General features: G+C 38.1%; 1 protein-coding gene across 7 annotated transcripts in view; it reads left to right on the plus strand.

Annotated features, from left to right (window-relative positions):
* TPK1 (thiamin pyrophosphokinase 1) overlaps window positions 1-17956 on the plus strand; it is a 314358-nt gene that overhangs the window by 6657 nt on the left and 289745 nt on the right. Inside the window, exon 1 of one of the 7 annotated variants that reach the window (XM_069007749.1) lies at window positions 3514-3667. The exons of 4 other annotated variants lie outside the window; for them this stretch is intronic. The gene's annotated coding sequence lies outside the window, so the exon portion shown is untranslated. Of the gene's footprint in view, window positions 1-3513; window positions 3668-17956 lie in introns of those variants that run through there. 2 more of the 7 variants (XM_069007744.1, XM_069007746.1) reach the window with 2 other exon arrangements.

The following is a 17956-nucleotide window of genomic DNA, read 5'->3' on the forward strand; positions in this document are numbered from 1 at the left end:
AAAAAAAAAACCCAAGTAAACAAACCACCTGAAAACCTTTAGTGCTAACACTAAAGGGTTAGCCGCTCCTCTTCATTAGTCAGTTCTCAACAGCTCTCACTTCTAATGAGTTTTAGGTTTGGATGTAAGCTCAGGGGTTAGGACCTTTAAGAACAATGCTGTTAACTTTGTCCAGGGAAACCACCAGTTAGAAATGTAACTTTTTCTTTTTTTCTGTGTGACATAAAAATAACCATGCCAGTCTCAAAGTACCCTTGTTGAAAAATGTGCATAAAAGAAGGGGGAACACTTCTCTCCCTCTGCCCTCCAACAAAACAAAACAAAACCCCCAAATTAGCAAATAAACCAACAAGCTGCAGAGCCAACCCACAAACAAACAAAAATCCCAACAACCCAGTAGTAGATCTTACCCAGAACAAAATGTAATAAATCAACTGGAGAGAACTTGGATGTATACACCTGCTTTTTGGCACAGCACAGAACATTTCCTGTCTCTGATTTCTACACAGAGAGCAGAATTTGCAGTGTGTCCAGGAAGATTAATTAATCTGATCTATGGCCAAATAATTTCAAGATTGAAAAGAACTGACTATCAGTTGTCCCTTCCACCAGAGTATAGCTGACCACAGTGAAATATAACCAGTTCTTCAGATTTTTGCCTTACATTTTTCTGTAAAATATAGTTGTGGTGAATTAGATGTGAGTTTATGGAAACAGGTTCTCCATTCCATCCAGCTCTGACCTTAAACATGAGGAATATGATTAACAGTGTTTGTGTAGTACTGCCTTTGCAAAATTTAAAAGAGAATTGAGAATGTAAAGTTGTTATAGGAACATTCTGTTAGTGAAATTCTACATAGAGAGCAGACTTAGTAGCTTTTGGATTGCTTTAAATTAAATCTATATCTGTATATCCAATAGCAGTTGAAGCTCCTGGAAGGCTTTTCCTGTAATTTCCTAGCTTTGAATTTTATTTTGAATGGCAGTTGAATTTTCTCAGTGCTAGTGCTGATTCTTTGTAGCTTATGTTGATGGATTGTCTGCCAGCCTTCCTCTCTGGCAGGACAGAAGCTGGAGGGATGCATGTGTTTATCAGGCCAATTGAAATAAATGGGAAGCTGGCCAGTGAATTCAGTAGGAGCAGAACCTGTACCCTCACAATTTATTTATTCTATAGTTGTGACTGGTGGTGTGGGTTCTGTTTTGTTTTATTTATTGTGTTTTCTTACTGTAGCTCTTTTTTTCTGGTCTATACTTTACCCCAAATTATCTGGTCAACACTGATGTTGGGTAACACAGCAATAAGTGAGTAGTTAAGAGTTATTTATATGTACAGTTTTTGACCAAATTGTTCAGTGTCTTTGGTGGTAAAAACTAACTGTGTCTCTGGCAGAAGGAAATTGGCTTTACTGCAAAAGGAAAATATGTTGATGTTATGAAGCACTGGGGACTCCTCATCTAGAAAAGCTTTGACTTCCATGACAGTGTCAGTAAGGGTGTCTGTGGACTTGCTTGGTGCAGACACAGCAAAGCGTGTCAGGAAAGGCATTCTTTCTTCTTTTTCTTTTTTTTCTTTTTTCCCCACAGACACAATTCACAATTATGTATTCTATATAAGCATACATGAAAGAAGAGTACTCAATCACCGGTACAGGTTGGGGGCTGACCTACTAGAGAGCAGCCCTGCAGAGAAGGACCTGGGAATCTTGGTGGATGACAGGTTGACCGTGAGCCAGCAGTTCCTTTGTGGCCAGGAGGCCCAGCGGTATCCTGGGATGCATCAGGAAGAGTGTGGTCAGCAGGACAAGGGAGGTGATCCTGCCCCCCTGCTAGCCTCAGTGATGCCACATCTGGAGTGCTGTGTACAGTTCTGGGATCCAGAACAAGAAAAACACAGAACTACTTGCCCTGTGAAGGATGATCAGGGGTCTGGAACATCTCTCTTATGAGGAGAGACTGTGAGAGCTGAGGCTGTTTAGTCTGGAGAATAAACTAAGTGGGGATCTTTTATGAATGCATATAAATATCTCAAAGGTCATTTCCAAGAGAGTGGTGCCAGACTCTTTTCAATGGCCCCCAGCGACAGAACAAAGAGCAATGCCTATAAACTAAACCACAATTAGTACCATCTCAACATAAGAAAGAACTTCTTTACATTGAGGGTGGCAGAAAACTGGAACAACCAGAGGGGTTGTGGAGTTTCTCATCTGGAGACATTCAATACCCTCCTGGGTGAGTTCCTGTGTAATCTGCTCTAGGTGATCCTGCCTTGGCAGGAGGGTTGGGCTAAATGATCTCCACAGGTCCATGTGAGCCCTAACAATTCTGTGATTCAGCTTTTGTAGCAGAAGGGCACTGATAGGTCAGTGAACTCTGTGAGATTTATTTACTTTTATACTTACAGCTAATTTAGGTGTGGCAAGCAAAGCACTGACCTATACCCAAGCTAAGCATAGGCTAAAGGTCTAGTTTTTCAGGATGAGTTGAAAGGCTGTTGGTTTGAAACCACATCTGGGGAGTTGTTCAGCAGATGATGTGACTTAAATTACTCAACACTTCCCTGGCGTTGACATGTGTCACAGAGCAGCTGCAAATAGCATCTCTCTCCAGGTGCTCCATTTTGAGACTTTGCACTGTTGATGAGAGTTATGTATGGGGAAATCCTGGGGGCAGAAGTGAGATTTATACTAGGGAGTTTGACCTGTGTATCAGTAATGCTTACAAGGCATCAAGATTTCTGTCTGCTTTAAATGTAACCGACAGCCTCTAATGCAGATGCTTTGAGTCAAGCAACACTTTCAGGAAATTAGTGTTCTGCAAGCTGTAGAGCACAGCCTTGTGAGTATAGCCTGTCTCATATGGAGCTGTTTCCCTGTTCAGTTTACAGATATGTTTAATGACCATCTAAGCAGTGTTTTGCCATACTGTGTCTCCAAAAGAGAAAAAATGTTAGAGGGCAGCTTGAGAGTCAAGCAGCTAAAGATCCTCTGCTTGGACACTTGGATTACTAGAAGAAGTGGTGCAGTGTCTTAGCTGCTGCAGATGCAACAGAAATAGCTCTTGGGCAATGTGTGTGATCACCTAATTTCATAATGAGTCAACCTGGGCACACCGGAGGTGATTAAGCTCTGATATGAAAGTGTTTGTCTCCATATTGCCATTTCCTGCTACAAATGGAAAATTTGCCTTTCAAGTTTCCTAAAGAAGAGATTGATTTATTCTTAAAAAAAAAACGCAGGAAGAAAGAAGAAAAGAGAACAATACTGAGGAAACTTTTGTTAAGGGCAAGTTAATGTTTTGCTTTCTGGACTTTGCACAGCAGTATTCTTGAAAGGTACAGCCACAAGACTTTGCCTCAAACTGATCTAATGACTCTGCTGTCATGAGACCCCCTCTGGAGTGCTATGTACAGCTCTGGTGACCCCAGCATAAGGACGTGGACCTGCTGCAGGGCCACGAAGATGATCAAAGGGCTGGAACACCTCCCCTTTAAAAACAGGCTGAGGGAGCTGGGGTTGTTCAGCCTGGAGAAGAGATGGCTCTGGGGAGACCTTAGAGCAACCTCTAAGCCTTCCAGTATTTCAGGGAGCCCTACAAGAGAGCTGGTGAGGGACTTTGCCAAGGACATGTGACAGGACAAGGGGGAATGGGTTTAAACTGAAAGAGGGTAAGTTTATATTAGGTATTAGGAGGAAACTCTTGACTTTGACAGTGGTGAGGCACTGGGATAAGATCCCCAGAAAAGTTTGGGATGCCCCATCCCTGGAAGTGTTCAAGGCCAGGTTGGATGGGGCTCTGAGTAACCTGGTCTAGTGGACCGTGTCCCTGCCCATTTTAGGGGGATTGGAACTAGATGATCTTAAAGGTCCTTCCAACCTCAACCCTTCTATTGATATAACCTTCACTGTGTTCAAAGTAGAACAGTGTTATTTTCAATTCTGTCTTCTTAGGGTGCTGGTGTGTTCCTGCTGTTATCAAGAGTGCTTTCCTATTAGCTCTGCTTTCTTTGCACAGAATCCACTGTGGGAGTGACATTTAGTACTGTATGCACAGGCTTTGAGCCTTTCTAATGACTTAGGTAACTGTGAACAGAGGATTTAAATGGTCATTTTGTAGCTGTGGGAAAGAAAATCACTGATATCAAGACGTCCTTCCTTGAATTGACTTGTTGGTAGGGTTTTCACATGGAAACTCAATCTCTTAGTTCCCTGTGCCTCTGTTTGCACTACTGTTCTTGTGTACTGGTCAGTAGTAATGCTGCTGCTGTACTTACCTGATTCATAGTAACAGCTTTTGTCACTTGATCCTATGGAAGAATTTCTTGTTTTCTCTTAGTCTGCTATCCTGTCAAAAGATCATAAGTTAAATTTTTGTGCCTACAAAGCTCTTTAAGTCAGTAGGAAGTTTGATCTGCTGTGTAATGTTTTGCTGTGTTTCTGTGGCCATGTTTGTTTTTTGTTTGTTTTTTCCTGGCACCCACAGCTGCTATAGCTGTGTTGACAAAGCCTCAAGTGTAAGTCCAGTTACACAGAAAGCAGTTGCCACTTGGGAAGAGCAAAAGCAGTGCTAGACAAAAAAAAAAAAAAAAAAAAAAAAAATTCCCTTCCTTTAGTGTGTACTACATGTACTCCATGAGCAGAGTTTTCTGACAGTGACATGGACAGAGTGTGTTGTAACGTGGACATGCTCGGCATGTCTCCACTGCAGCGGGCTGTCTTCCCTGCTGATGGAGTGTGAAGTGTGTGTGAAATTATCCGTCAGTGTCTGGCCTCCCCAGAGAGGACAGGGAGTGACGAGAGCGGGGTTGTGTCCTTGCGGTACCACTCGGTGGCGATGGCCATATGGTGTGGGAGAGGGGGCGCTTCCAAGGGGGTCACAACAGATGTTTGATAGCATACTTGTTGCCAAAAGCTTTGTGTCAGCCAGCTCCAGTAAGGTGGTGTTAGAGCTGTCCCAGGGGTGCACTTAAGGAGGAATGCTCTTGAGGTAACACGCAGTGTAATCTATTATTTGCACTGGTATTGCAGTAGCTGTATTTTGTCAGGCCGACAAAGGTATTACAAGGCACACAGATTGGACACTGAAGCCAAACAAATTCATACCTGAACCAGGTACTGATTTTTAACATGGAAGAGAATAACCAACCATTTGAATACTGTGCCTAGAGAAACACTGATGTAGAATCTGCCTAGGTCAGTTGTAAGTCATACTTAACTTGGAAAAAAAATGAATTTCAGGCTATTCTTTATATAAAAGGCTAAACTGGACTGTCACAGTGATCCTTTCTGGCTCCTTAGTCTATAAATTTGAAACACTTAGCCTGCCAAAGGAGAGACTTCTTTTCCTTTCTCTTTAAGTAGGATGGACAGACTTGTGAGGAAAGAAAGGAATCAGTATATCTAGGGATAGGTATATCCTGCAGCATGGAGTATTAAGTGGCTAGTCATGTGTCACAATGGAGGTCTTGGAGAACTAGGTGCAGATTTCAGAGGTCTTGCGATGTGATTCAGAAATTCAGAGGGCTGTAGTTCTTCTTTTTGAGTATGGTATGTTTTTAAAATTGTGGAAAAAAATACCCAAAAAAACCAACCAAAACAAAAACCCTGTAGTATTTTGTTATTGTTCCTAGGTAGCAAAAAGAAGTTACTGCAGTAAGATTTTACTACACAGTATGCTGAATTTACTGTTGGCTACTGTGAGCTATCAAAAGCTTTGAAATTATTCCCATAGAATCTGTTCTTATTTATCTATAAATATTATAATTGTGAATCCCACAAGGAGAAAAAAAAAAGCTCAAATTTAGACAGTGAAGCAAATCGTTATGCTAAACTTACACAGCATTATGCACTATTCTGTTTCTTGTCTGGATTTACATTTCCTGAATACATTTTCTGAAATAAATAGCCAGTTTCCTTTGAGAGCAGAGTTGGAAGTGAATAAATGTAAGGCTTCCGAGTATTAACAAAGGGGCTGAACTCTAAACTAGTGTAGTTATACAGCCCATATAATAAAAGTTAGAACAGTAGAGAGGAAATCTAAAGTTAAGAATAGACAGGAAGAGATAGTAATGTTTTGTGAGAGTTTATAAACTTCTAGTTTTGTAGTCTTATCCTTTGCTATTTAATCTTTGCTTTTCTTCTTCTCCCCAAGTGGCAAATACATATGGAAAATGCACATCTTATGATACAAATACTAGGTAAAAGGAATTTTTTTACTTTTCTTTAGAAGGAGCCACGGAAAGAGGAGAATTTAGGAAGGAGATCCTGCTGTTCTATTCAGTGGAAGAACCTTTGCTGCTCACAGTGTATCCGTACAGAATTGTCCTATTCATACTTTTCCCGAGAGCATACATAACAGACCTTGGAAATATGCACCAATTATATTGCAGTGGGGTAAGAAATGAATTTCAGCTATTTCAAGCAGAGATGGCTTGAGTTAGATATTTGGGGAAAAACATGTAAGTAGCAGGAGGAAGCACTGGAATACATTATTTGAGAAGATGTAGTCCCTGTCACTAGGAGCCTTTCCCTTTTTGAGGGTACATGGAGAAGAATGAAGTAGAATCAGATTGGAGAACTGATTCTACTTAGGGGCTGAAGAATGAACTAAATGTACAAAACTTTAATGTACAAAACTGCAGAAGATTGAGATGTGAATTTAAGAATCATACCTGTAGATTCAGAGGGAGCTTCCTGTGTGCATATTGGTCTCTGAAGGGAGCATAGGCCATTTCTGCACACATTTTTACTCACGTAATCAGACTGGCTTCATTTGGGCTACCAAACAAGCAGGTTTTGTTCTTGTGGTCTGAAGTTTTCATACTGTAAATTGCTGATCCTTTCTTCTGCAGTACAGTAATGCTGTTCATTTTTAGCTAAAACACAGATGATGTCAAAAGTTTACAAGTATGTGAAAACAGGTATGAGGAGTGAAGGTCCGTAAATTCTGATATAAGGAGCGAAAACTGTGTGTAGCAATTGCTATGAGTTTTCCAGATGGTGAAATCTTCTCTGTGATTTCATTTGATCTGTTTCCATACTGCTGATAATTGGCACTTGAATTTGTAGAGGTTTCAGAGGGATTACCTTGAAAAAAACCTTGAACATTTACAAATTCTCTTATTCTGTTGTTTTTTACAGATGATCTTTCATATTGATGAGAAACACAAGTGTCTTCTATAGACTGTGATGGGTTTTCTAGGAATATGCATTCTCTTGATGTCCAAAAGGGACTATAAATTTTCAAAAAGAAAGCTTCTTTCAGATAATAACTCCTATTTTTTTTCAAAAGCTCCAATTATGTGTTTCTGAGGGTAAAAATCAGCAAGAGAATGCATCTACAAAGAGTTTCTCTATAGTTTAATCCACTTTATAGTGAAAGAGTTAATATATTTAGTTTTCATTCACATCACTCTAGAGACAAATCCTGCTGTCACTATAATTTCTGTAGTCATTATCTTGAGTGAGGAAGCGTGCCTCAAATCACAGGATTTCTGGTGAGTTGAGGTACATCAGTTATGGAATGTCTGCATCATGTTCATCTGATGCATTGGCAGATGGCTGAGGTGAACATCTACTCTCTCTTCAGCTTTAAAAATCAGAATTGGTGGCAGCGTTGTCAAAACATGTCAGCATTTGAGGGGTGGTGTGCAACAAACCACTGGCTCTACAACACATTCTTGGCACACAAATTGGGGCTTTGAAACAAGCTATAATTCTTACTATGCAACTGGGAGTTTTGGTGGGTTTTTTTGTTAGTTGTGGTTTTTAGTTGCTATATACATAAAGTTTGAGTTACTAACCTGCAGCAGTTGGGGAAAGGGTATGGCACTGAAATGTTTTCATTGATATCTCACATCAAGAGATGTGTGCTTTGCTTACATTGTGATTTATGCTAAACCCTCTATCTTTAATTTGTTTTGGTAGCCCTGGATAGGTGTGTGAAATGACAGTACTTGGTAATTCATAACAACTGCTTCATAGAAATTAAATGCTTAGAGACAGCAGAGGGAGAGCAGGAAGCTGGGGTACTCATCTGGAGTAGTAAAAGCTATAGTTGATTTCCCTAGGGAAGGAAATAGGGTTAGTAGTAGTGGTAGTTTTTCCGCTACTCTCTCACAAGAGATGGCTGTGATCATAGATGACACAGAGGGTAATGTCATAAAACAGAGGGAAGAAATGAAGCAAGATGCAGGAATAAATGTAAATAATCTCTAATGATATGGTGGCTTGGATTTACTTGATGGATGCTAAAAGCCATTCTTTTTATTAAGAGAAAACAACACCCTGCCTGAGAGGACAACGATGACATTTTTTTCTTTAGGGGCATAAAACTAGTTTTCTTGATTATTCCTGACATCTTGTCATCATGCTGTGGGCTTCCTTAGAGGATAGAAGCAAATAGCCAAACTCTTGTGACAGTGAAATATAAACTGAATGAGTTTAAAGATTGAAATGTGCTCTCATTGGCACCAAATCCTAAAATGATGATGTTGGAATTCCAGAATAAGATAATGGGGAACAGTATGAGATACGTAGGGTATGTTACAGAGGCAGACACAGTAAGCTTCTCTGAATATAATACAGAAAAGTCTCTGTTAAGAAGGCATTTATATGCAGCTTTATACTTCTGAAGTTCAGGTTTAACTAGAAGGGTGAGCTTTAAATATATTATTGCTCTATTTTTTTCACACCCTCAAGTTCTTGGAGGTATCTGTGGTAGAGGAGGTAGATGACAAAATGCTATTCCTGCCTTGAATGTTTTAAAGTCTCATCTTGCAGAGAACAGCCTCCTGGCTGAGCCTGGTACTTCATGGAATCTACTCAATATGGAGGCGCCCACAGCCTGTGCGGAGCTGCAGTTTATACAGCATTGACAGCCAAAAAAAAGAGCAGCTAAAATAGCAGAGGTACCAGAGGAGTTCTTTGCAGATCATTACATTTATATGGAAATTCAAAAGATAGCTAAAACACTACCTGTTGTTCTACAAACCTGGTAATTCATTTTAGTTTTTGGCATCCTAGTGCTTTACAACATTTTGTATGTATTAGGGAGGGTGTGTTCTGACACTGCAGATGTTCATTCAGGTTCACTGTTTCTCAGCTGTTAAGTACAAAGTTGTCATTTTTTTTCTTCATAGCCATGAAATTTATTTTTTGCCTTAAACGTTAATATTGTTGGTTATTCCACATGTATGCAGTTGTCTCTGGAAAAGGCTCTTGTGTGCTGCACAAACAGCTGCATTTTGTCAGTTTATTCATTTTCAGTTGTCGTGAACCTGAAGGTTACATAGGTTTCTTTCCCAAGTCCTATGCTGCATATTGGGAAAGCTTTTAACCTTGTTTTGCCTCAGTTCCTCATCAACAAATTGGAGGCAATTATACTTTCTGAAATACCATACTGAAAAGTGCTGAAGTTTAGCCAATAGTAAGGATACTTTCTTTTCTTTCTTTTAATGTTCATGTTAATTGTAGATTTCAAGATAATAGTGTTTGCTTAGAACCTAAAGAACATTTCCAAAACCCTTGCAGAAAGGATGTCATTGCTATTTCTTAGGTTATAGCCTCTGCTTCTGGCAGTTTGAATGCCATCACCAGAAACAAAGCAAATATAGTTGAACAGATGTGGTATAAAAAAATATACAGGTGCCACCAAGGGTTTTTTTTGGCTTGTTTTTCTGAGATAATCTGTTCATCACATTGTTGATTTGGCTGCCGTTTTCAGTTCGTGATACAGCAGATTACAAAATCTGTGACAAAATCACAGGAAAAAGTATTTTTAGGAAAGATCATTCAGAATATTATGGTATTTAGGGACCGAATTAAGAATTCAGTCCCTTCAGAGGTAATCTGACTGTTGTGGAAATGCAGCTGACTACTGATGGGCCTCTGGCATTTCAGGAAAATGTTTATATAAACCTAGAGCAAGCTCTGCTTTTTTAAGAAAAGCAAAGAAGAGATTCATTTGGTTTGGGGATTCTACCACCACCCCATGACACAGTGCTAAATATGATGAGTCTTTTCAAGTGACCTTTATCTCAACTTCAATATTTCATAACCTCTTTGGGGAAGCTTTTTTATCTGATTCTTTCATGTGTGAAAATTTACTTTACCATCCTTTAGCACCTTTTATGCTATTTAAATGGATATTTATGTTGCTACATTAATAATAGTGTTAAGAACAGAACTGACTTTTTGGGTATTTAAAATGCTTTTACAATATTAGAACAGTACTTATACCATTGGTGTGATGAAAAATTCTGTTAATCACAAGTAAAAATGGGATCAAAGATGCTGACATTAGAAATCCTGTTTTGAAAGTCATCATGAGTTTTATTTAAAAAGTACTTCCTTATTAAGGGTTCAGTTGCTGAGAGAGGATGTATGAACAGCACCTGTAGCCTCTTTTGAAGGTTCAGATTCCCAGTCCTTTCAGAATGAGGCACTGTAGGTGGAAATAATTGGAAAATAACCTTGAAGGTTTCTGTGCCTATTTGAGTGTGAATGGATGTATGTCAGACCTAATTAGGTCTACCGAGAAAAACATAAATGTCAATCGTTTTTTACCAAATGCATCCAGCTTCTTTTGAGATTGTGAATGGGGTCCAGTGAGCATACAGCCTGCTTAATGTCACCTTTATGTCCTATGTCTTTAATTCTGTCCCCTGTGATAGATGGCATTTGATTTTTCTTGAAAACAAAGTCAAAGAACTTGAAAGTAGGCATTGCCACTCCAGTGCTTGCTTAGCTGATGTGTCCACATATAACTTGACTAAAGCAGAACATTTAATGAAAATGGTCATTATTTTACCTCCCAGTGGTCCATAGGATTTAATTGGTTAAATCACAGAGCTCTATTTCATTTGTTGGAAACTTGATAATCCTTCCAGTGCCTTGTCTAACCTATTTTTTTTATTCTATAGCCATGATTTTATCAAATCCTATTAGAAGTACGAAATGCATGTCTGTTCTCAACCATGATTGTATGTAAAAGGATCTTTTCTGCTTAGTTACATTAGGGTGCACCTGTTGTGCACACTTGTATTCACCTTCTTGGTAAGTGAGATACTGTGGCATTGTTGGGTCATCATGAAATATGTACTGTCTTTCAAATCTTTTCTCTCTGGGAGGGCTCTTAAGAAATATTTCTAAAATTCCAGCTGTGTGCTCCTGTAGTTTGCTAGAAATAAGTAAGTTTCCCTGGGGAATCCCTTAAGAGCATACTAGGAATAAAAAAGGTATTGTCTAGAAGTGGTATCACTCAGTCAGTAGAGTCTCTGATTATGCTGGAGAGAAAAGAATGCATCTTGCTTTTAAATTTGTTTGGGGAATTTGGAGAGAAGTGGCAGTTCGATAGTGTTCACATGAGAAAGTTTATTAAAAGGCAGGAGCTGCACTGTGTAAGTAAACTTTTACAAATCCCTTTGTGGACTCTGATATCTGATGTGGAAGCACCTTATTCCATTCATCTTAAATGTATCCCTGAGCAAAGGAACTAAAAAAAACCCACAAACTAAAGTAGAACTAGTGGGAGCTGAAACAAGAGTATCAATGCAGCTTTTTATACAAATATAAATAAGTTGGTTGAAAATCATGCCTTCCAGATATCTGTTCAGCATTTTCATGGAGACAGTCCCTTACTGGGACTGGAGAGGTGAGAGCCAAGTCTTTAATTTTCCAATGCTAGCATTCATAACATTGAAATCAGAAGAAAAATCATACAAGGTCTTGTTTTGGCCCTGCTTTTGAATAATAGACTGAAATTTTGGTAACTGTTCACATACATGGCCTTGTCACTAGAAAAGTTAAGATTTGAGCAACTGACTCCCTGCTTTCAGTGTCTCTAGCTTCCTAGAGATCAAGAGGTCCTTGGAACTAAGTTCTGTGCCTTGCAGTGCTCAGAGAAGTGCATGTGGTTCAACAAACGTGGTCAATGCTCATAGCACCAGATGGTCTGGAGATTCCTCTGTACATTGTGCTTCTGCCATTACAGTTTTGTAGTGATTTGTATGTGATTGTATGTGATTCAGATTAGCATGGGAACTGTCACACTTCTGAAGGTTGAGACTTTACTTTTTGCAGACCTGGTCATTGTAACATACAGAGTAAGTGTATAGGCTGCCTAATCGGAATTAGAAAGGTAATTACGGGAAAAATGCTTATTCCTTTTCTCTTGAGAACACATTGTTCAACAAGTCATTATTAAGCTATTATATTTTATACAACATTACAGGTTTTCTTGATGTTATGCAGACAATGCCCCAAATTTTTCAAAGGCTAAATTAGCAAGGGATGTTTCTAAGTAACAGGAGAGGATATAGCTATCTTCTTCCACTTCTTGCATGTTCTGCGGTTAGGGAAGATTGCTTTTAGGATGCTCTGTTATTACTTTTCTTGTTGTCTCCTTATTTCTGAAAATTTTCCTAAGACATTCCATATTACCTTGTTATATTTTTCTGAGCATGAGGGATGCATTATTAAGACAGACTAGCAAGTGCTGTGTAAAAAGGAGTTAAAACCTGTATTTGCATTGAAATACATCCTGAAAGATGAGGCCTCTAGGCTAGGAGAAACTAATGTGTAGACTAGTTTTTATTAAAAAGTATTCACATGCTGGTTCCAAGATATTGTAGTATAAATTATGAGAAAAGAGAGAAGAGAAGCACCAAGGGAAGGTGAGATGACAGTGGTCATTACAGCACCATGCATTACTAAATATGTCATGCAAACCCTTAACTGCCAGTCCGTGTCTGTGGAATTGTGGCACCTGGTAAATATGAGAGATTTTTAAGGACAATCTATGGTGAACTTTTCACAAAAGTGGGATGGTTTAACAAAAAGCATTGAAAATTCAAATGTTGCTCATAAATCTTTTAGGCTGAAATCATTGCAGGACATGCATGTGCAAGACATTAACAAGATGTCAATACTGACAGAGGGGAGCCAGCAGCAGAGGGTAAGGACAGCATCATTATCTGCCAATGATACTAGTAGTGGGATTGTTCAGAAACAGTGGGAGGAGAGGGGTAATCAGAAGGTCTTCAGAGTTGTCAAAGTGAGTAAGCAGTAAAGAAACAACATGGAAATACTTGGAAAGCAAAATAAAAAATGGAGACAGACTCAAGAAAGATGGTGAGTGACTGCCATGAGGAGCATGTTGGCATTGTTAACCAGAGTCTTGAAACCATTCAGTTCTCTACTTCAGAAGCCCTTCTGAACCAAGGGGACTGAAGTGTTCATATGGATCCCACCTGGTGATGGCAGAGTAATAAAGACTGTTAATAAAATGTCTTGGTCAGTCTAAATCCCCTGTTGTTTCATCAGGTTATGTGAATTAAACTAGTGAAGTAAGCAGAATTGGATTAGGCAACTCTCATGCTTCTGTAGTGTCAGAAAAGTATTTTGTGAAACAATACAAGCTAATAGCTCTAGGTTTCACTTGCTCCATTGTTGCATGTGCCTGCAACATTCCTTGGAGCAGAATCTTCCCTTTAAGCATTACACATTCTTCAGAATGATTACCTGCATAGCACAGCTTACTGCTTTTTCAGTACTCACACCTTTTGCAATTACACCCATGCCTTTTAGTTTTGATTCTGGTGCCCATAAAATCTCTTTCTAGTCTTAAAAAACAGCAGACCAATCCATGCTCTGAAGGAGGAAAGTTCTTTCAGATTTTTAGCATGTGCAAAAATGATAAACTAACAGTCCATTCAGGTTCTTTATAGGTGCTGTGGTTTTGGATACATTTGTTTGGATTTTGAGCCTGTGAACTCTTTAGGCCTTTTACCTTGTTCAATTTTATTTTCATACTTGAATTTTCATTTCACTTTTAATTTAATTTAATTAGTTTCATCATATTTGATGGCAAAATGTTGCTTTATCCTTACTGTTAATAGTCTAATTGTTTCTCTTGCCTTAAGTAATATCTCGTTAACTTTATAAGCCATCTTTTACACATCATCTACAGAATTAATTTCCCGTGCATGTAGTTGGATTTTCTGCAGCATCTTCCCAAAAACTTTCTCAATTAGCATTTTTATTGTTGTATTGCAAGAATTAAGCTGAGAAGCCTGTTGATAAAATTTAATATTACTAGTTTGTGGTCTTTCCAGACATTTTTATTAAAAATCTAGGTAATTCCCTATTGGTGAAAGAATTTAGAGGTTACATCGGTCTTTAAAAAAACCCTCAAACAACAACCTAACAAACTAAATTCCAAAAAACCCCAACTGTCATGTAATAACTGAGTCCTATTTTCTAAATCCAAATTAAAATATTCAATAAACTTTCAACATGCAAACAACAGATGTGATTGGTGGTTTTACAGGAAAAGTGGTGATTTGTTTCCCGTAGTATTTTATTGCCGTTCTCTGTTGGTTACATTCATCAGAAGGAATTAGTCTGTGTAGACTGGAAACAGGTGCTGCAAGCAGGTATGGTGTAGCTTTTAGAGTACTCTTTAATATTCCCTTCCCTTCATTGAAATTACATAGCAGAAATATAATGAAGTTATGATAGACTGCCACATCAGCTTTGGTCATCTTCCTTTAACATCTTTAATGGTAATATTGTTCTTTGCATGTGTGTGCAAGACACATTGTAGATTGTGACATACCCCTTGGTTTTCACATTCCAGTTGTTTTAGCAGTATGCCATCAAGGTCACCTGTAGATGTGGGAAGACTAGAGGCTCATGTTGGGAGGTGCAGTGCTACTGCCGGGGGCTCTAGTTCTGCCAGGAAAATTATGTTGTTGAGACTTTTACTCACTACACTTTAAGTTCTTTGTTGCAAGTTGTTTTCTGAGGGACAAAGCACTGAAAAGTCAAGTTATTAGTGCAGTGCTTATTATATATGTGTCACAGATGCAGGTTAAGTATAAACAAAAAAAATCCATTGAAAGTGGTACTTAATGGAACTCTGTGGCTAAAAATGTAACATGTTGCATTTTTATAGGAAAAAAAAACAACAAACAAACCTCCAAAAAACGGTGGTTCTCTATCACTGGTAGATGCAAAGGAGCAGATTGCCTGCTCCTGTGGAGTTCTAGAAGATCAGCTCTGCCCCACTCCTAAAAGAAAGCTGCTGTACTCACTATGTTTCATGTTTCATTTTTCATAAGAGTAAGGTTAGATAAGCACCTGTCTTTACAGATACTTTGTGCCTTTACTGTACGTATGGCATTGAGAGAAAACTACTTTGTCCTGGAAAAATATGCAAATTTTTAAAAGATGTCTTTGTCCTAAATTGGAACAAGAAGATGAATTCTCAGTGACATTCCTAAATTATAGTTAAAATCGACCAAAGCACTTTCATTTTAATTATCTTAATTTTTAAAAAAAATTTTAAATGTGACTGTTCAAGTTCATGCTTTAATAGTAAACATTCTTTCTCAGTGAAATATTTCACTTGGAGAATTATGAGTTAGGATAGTTGAACAGCTTCAGAGATTTTAAAAACAAATGTGTTTATCAACCTCATCTTTCCTGTGAACAGTTTGTTTCAATAACGAGTATTTATTCTGAAGATGAAGATGTTTTCTCAAAAATTGTCCCAGTTTGCTCTATCCTGCTGCATGTTTTTCTTCTGTAAACTCAGGTTTTATCATTCTACATGATAAAATAAATGTGCTTCTTACAAAAATATTTTCATTCCAATGTTCTTTAAATTTAATGTCTACTTGTATTTCTTTGTAAGACAACAAAATTGTGACAGTCAAGGAAAGACTACTTTGATAAATAATACAACCCTTATGTAAAATCTAAGGCAGCAGTAGTTTATACCTATACTTCAAAAAGGAAGGCAGAACAATGTAAGGTAATTTAAATAGGCATACTTTTTATGTTAATTTTCATATGTTTGCTGAACAGTCCTGGTATACAGAAGATTATTGTGAATTGTAAAAACATTATGGGGAATCATAAGATAGAAGTGATTCTTTCAAACTATGCATAATTAGGCTATTTTTGATTAATTAAGATGCATCTAGTGACAGATTCTCACCTGATATGCCTTGGTATTTTCTCATTAATTTTGCTACTGTTGTACCCACTTACGCTAGCACGATTTATACATTTCCTACCTTTCTTTTAAGGTGTGCAATCAGTTGTTAAGGTACTTCAAATAAAATTGCAGGATAATTATAGTTAGGGGTTTGACAGAGAAAATATAATAGAAGCATATAAAATCATAATTAACACAACAAAAGGCAAACCAGGAACAAGTATTTCCTATTTGTGGGGTTTTTGTTGTTGTGTTGGGGTTTTTTTAAATGCCAGAGCTGAGGGTATAAGATCAAATTTGTTCCATGTTTGTAGCAAAAGTACTAATTTTTGTGCAGATTGCAATTAAATTGTACAAGCTCACAGCCACAGATAGAGGGACAATTATAAGTATTAAAATTTTCAGAGGGATTAGAGAAATTTATAGAGAAATAAATAGTAGAAATAAAAGCCTGGATGCAGCCTTTGGTTCAGTTCATAAGTACTGGATGCTGAATGATACAATAAATGTTGTTTCATGCATCTACAATTTCTGAATTCTTCCCAAGTATTTTTTAAGCTTTTCAGTACCTAGTACGTAATTTCTAAAGAACTAAAGGTATAGGCTTAACTGGAGGAATAACAGTCTATAACTTCCTCATGAGGGGAAGAGGAGGGGCAGGCATTGATCTCGTCTCTCTCGTCACCAGTGACAGGACCTGAGGGAATGGCTTGAAGCTGTGTCAGGGGACGTTTAGGCTGGATATTAGAGAAAGATTTGCTTCCCCCAGAGGGTGGTTGGGCACTGGAATGGGCTGCCCAGGGAAGTGGTCCCAGCACCAAGCCTGACACAGTTCAAGGAGCATTTGGAAAATGCCCTTGGGCACATAACGTGACTCTTAGGGCTGTCCTATGCAGGGCCAGGAGGTGGACTGTCCTTGTCGTGTCCCTTCCAACTCAGGATATTCCATAATTTTATGATACTATATTTTTCTTTTCTTTTTTTTTTTGGTCATCTGTAAATACACAGCCTGTGAGATCTCAAAGGGCATTTGACCAGTACAATGTTTCATAGTGACCATTTCAGATGTTAAGTATTCCTAGTGGAGCTAAAGCACATCTTATAGCAAGCTAAAGGACAGAAGACCTTTTTCTCTTTGATGCGTTGAGCTCCTTGCATGCAAATGCAATACAATTATATTGATGGGGATTATGGCAAAGTGCTGAGGAAAATGATGTGAGAAAGTGATTTGATTCTTCTCTGCCTTCCAAAAAAAAAAAACCAACAAATCCCAAATCAACCAAAACTCAATGAATTAATAGTTCTGGGTATTTTTCCATCACGTGAGAGATGAAAGTTGTGCAGAAACAAAGCAAATCTGGCTCATAGTGTAGAAATTTAACTTTCAAGAGTTCAGTATATTTGCAGTGCCTACTTTATTACCTGAACTCAGGGAAAAAAAAATCAAATAAACTAGCTGCAACACTAGTTCTATATATAATATAAGAATTCTACTTATATAAAGAAAAAAAAAGGGCTGTAATTAGTTATAGACGTGTTAAAAAATAACAAGTTTGTTTTGAGCCATGGAGCATTACAGTTTGTAATACAAATTTCCCAGCAGAGCAGAGTGATAAAAACTTGTTTGATAACCAATCTTCCAGTAAAAACCGAGTAAATATACTCATAACTATGTGTCAACACTGTGCATTAACTATGGAAAAAGCTGTATTGAGTGCAGATCTCAAGAGAATTCATGACAGAACATCATGTCCTCTTTGTTTTAATTAATGTTCAGAACTCCCAGAAATGACAGCTCATGAAGTGTTCACCTGAACCACGGAATGCAATATTGCACCTTAAGAAAGAAACAAAACTGACTTTTGTTTTGTGTCTCTGTAGAGGGACTGACACTATATAGCTAATAAATGGTTTTTCTTTTGCTCTCAGTTTTGGAAAGTCTCTTGACCTTGCG

The sequence above is a fragment of the Aphelocoma coerulescens genome, chromosome 2 (assembly GCF_041296385.1).
Source record: "Aphelocoma coerulescens isolate FSJ_1873_10779 chromosome 2, UR_Acoe_1.0, whole genome shotgun sequence".
In the NCBI taxonomy this organism is placed as follows: Eukaryota; Metazoa; Chordata; class Aves; order Passeriformes; family Corvidae; genus Aphelocoma; species Aphelocoma coerulescens.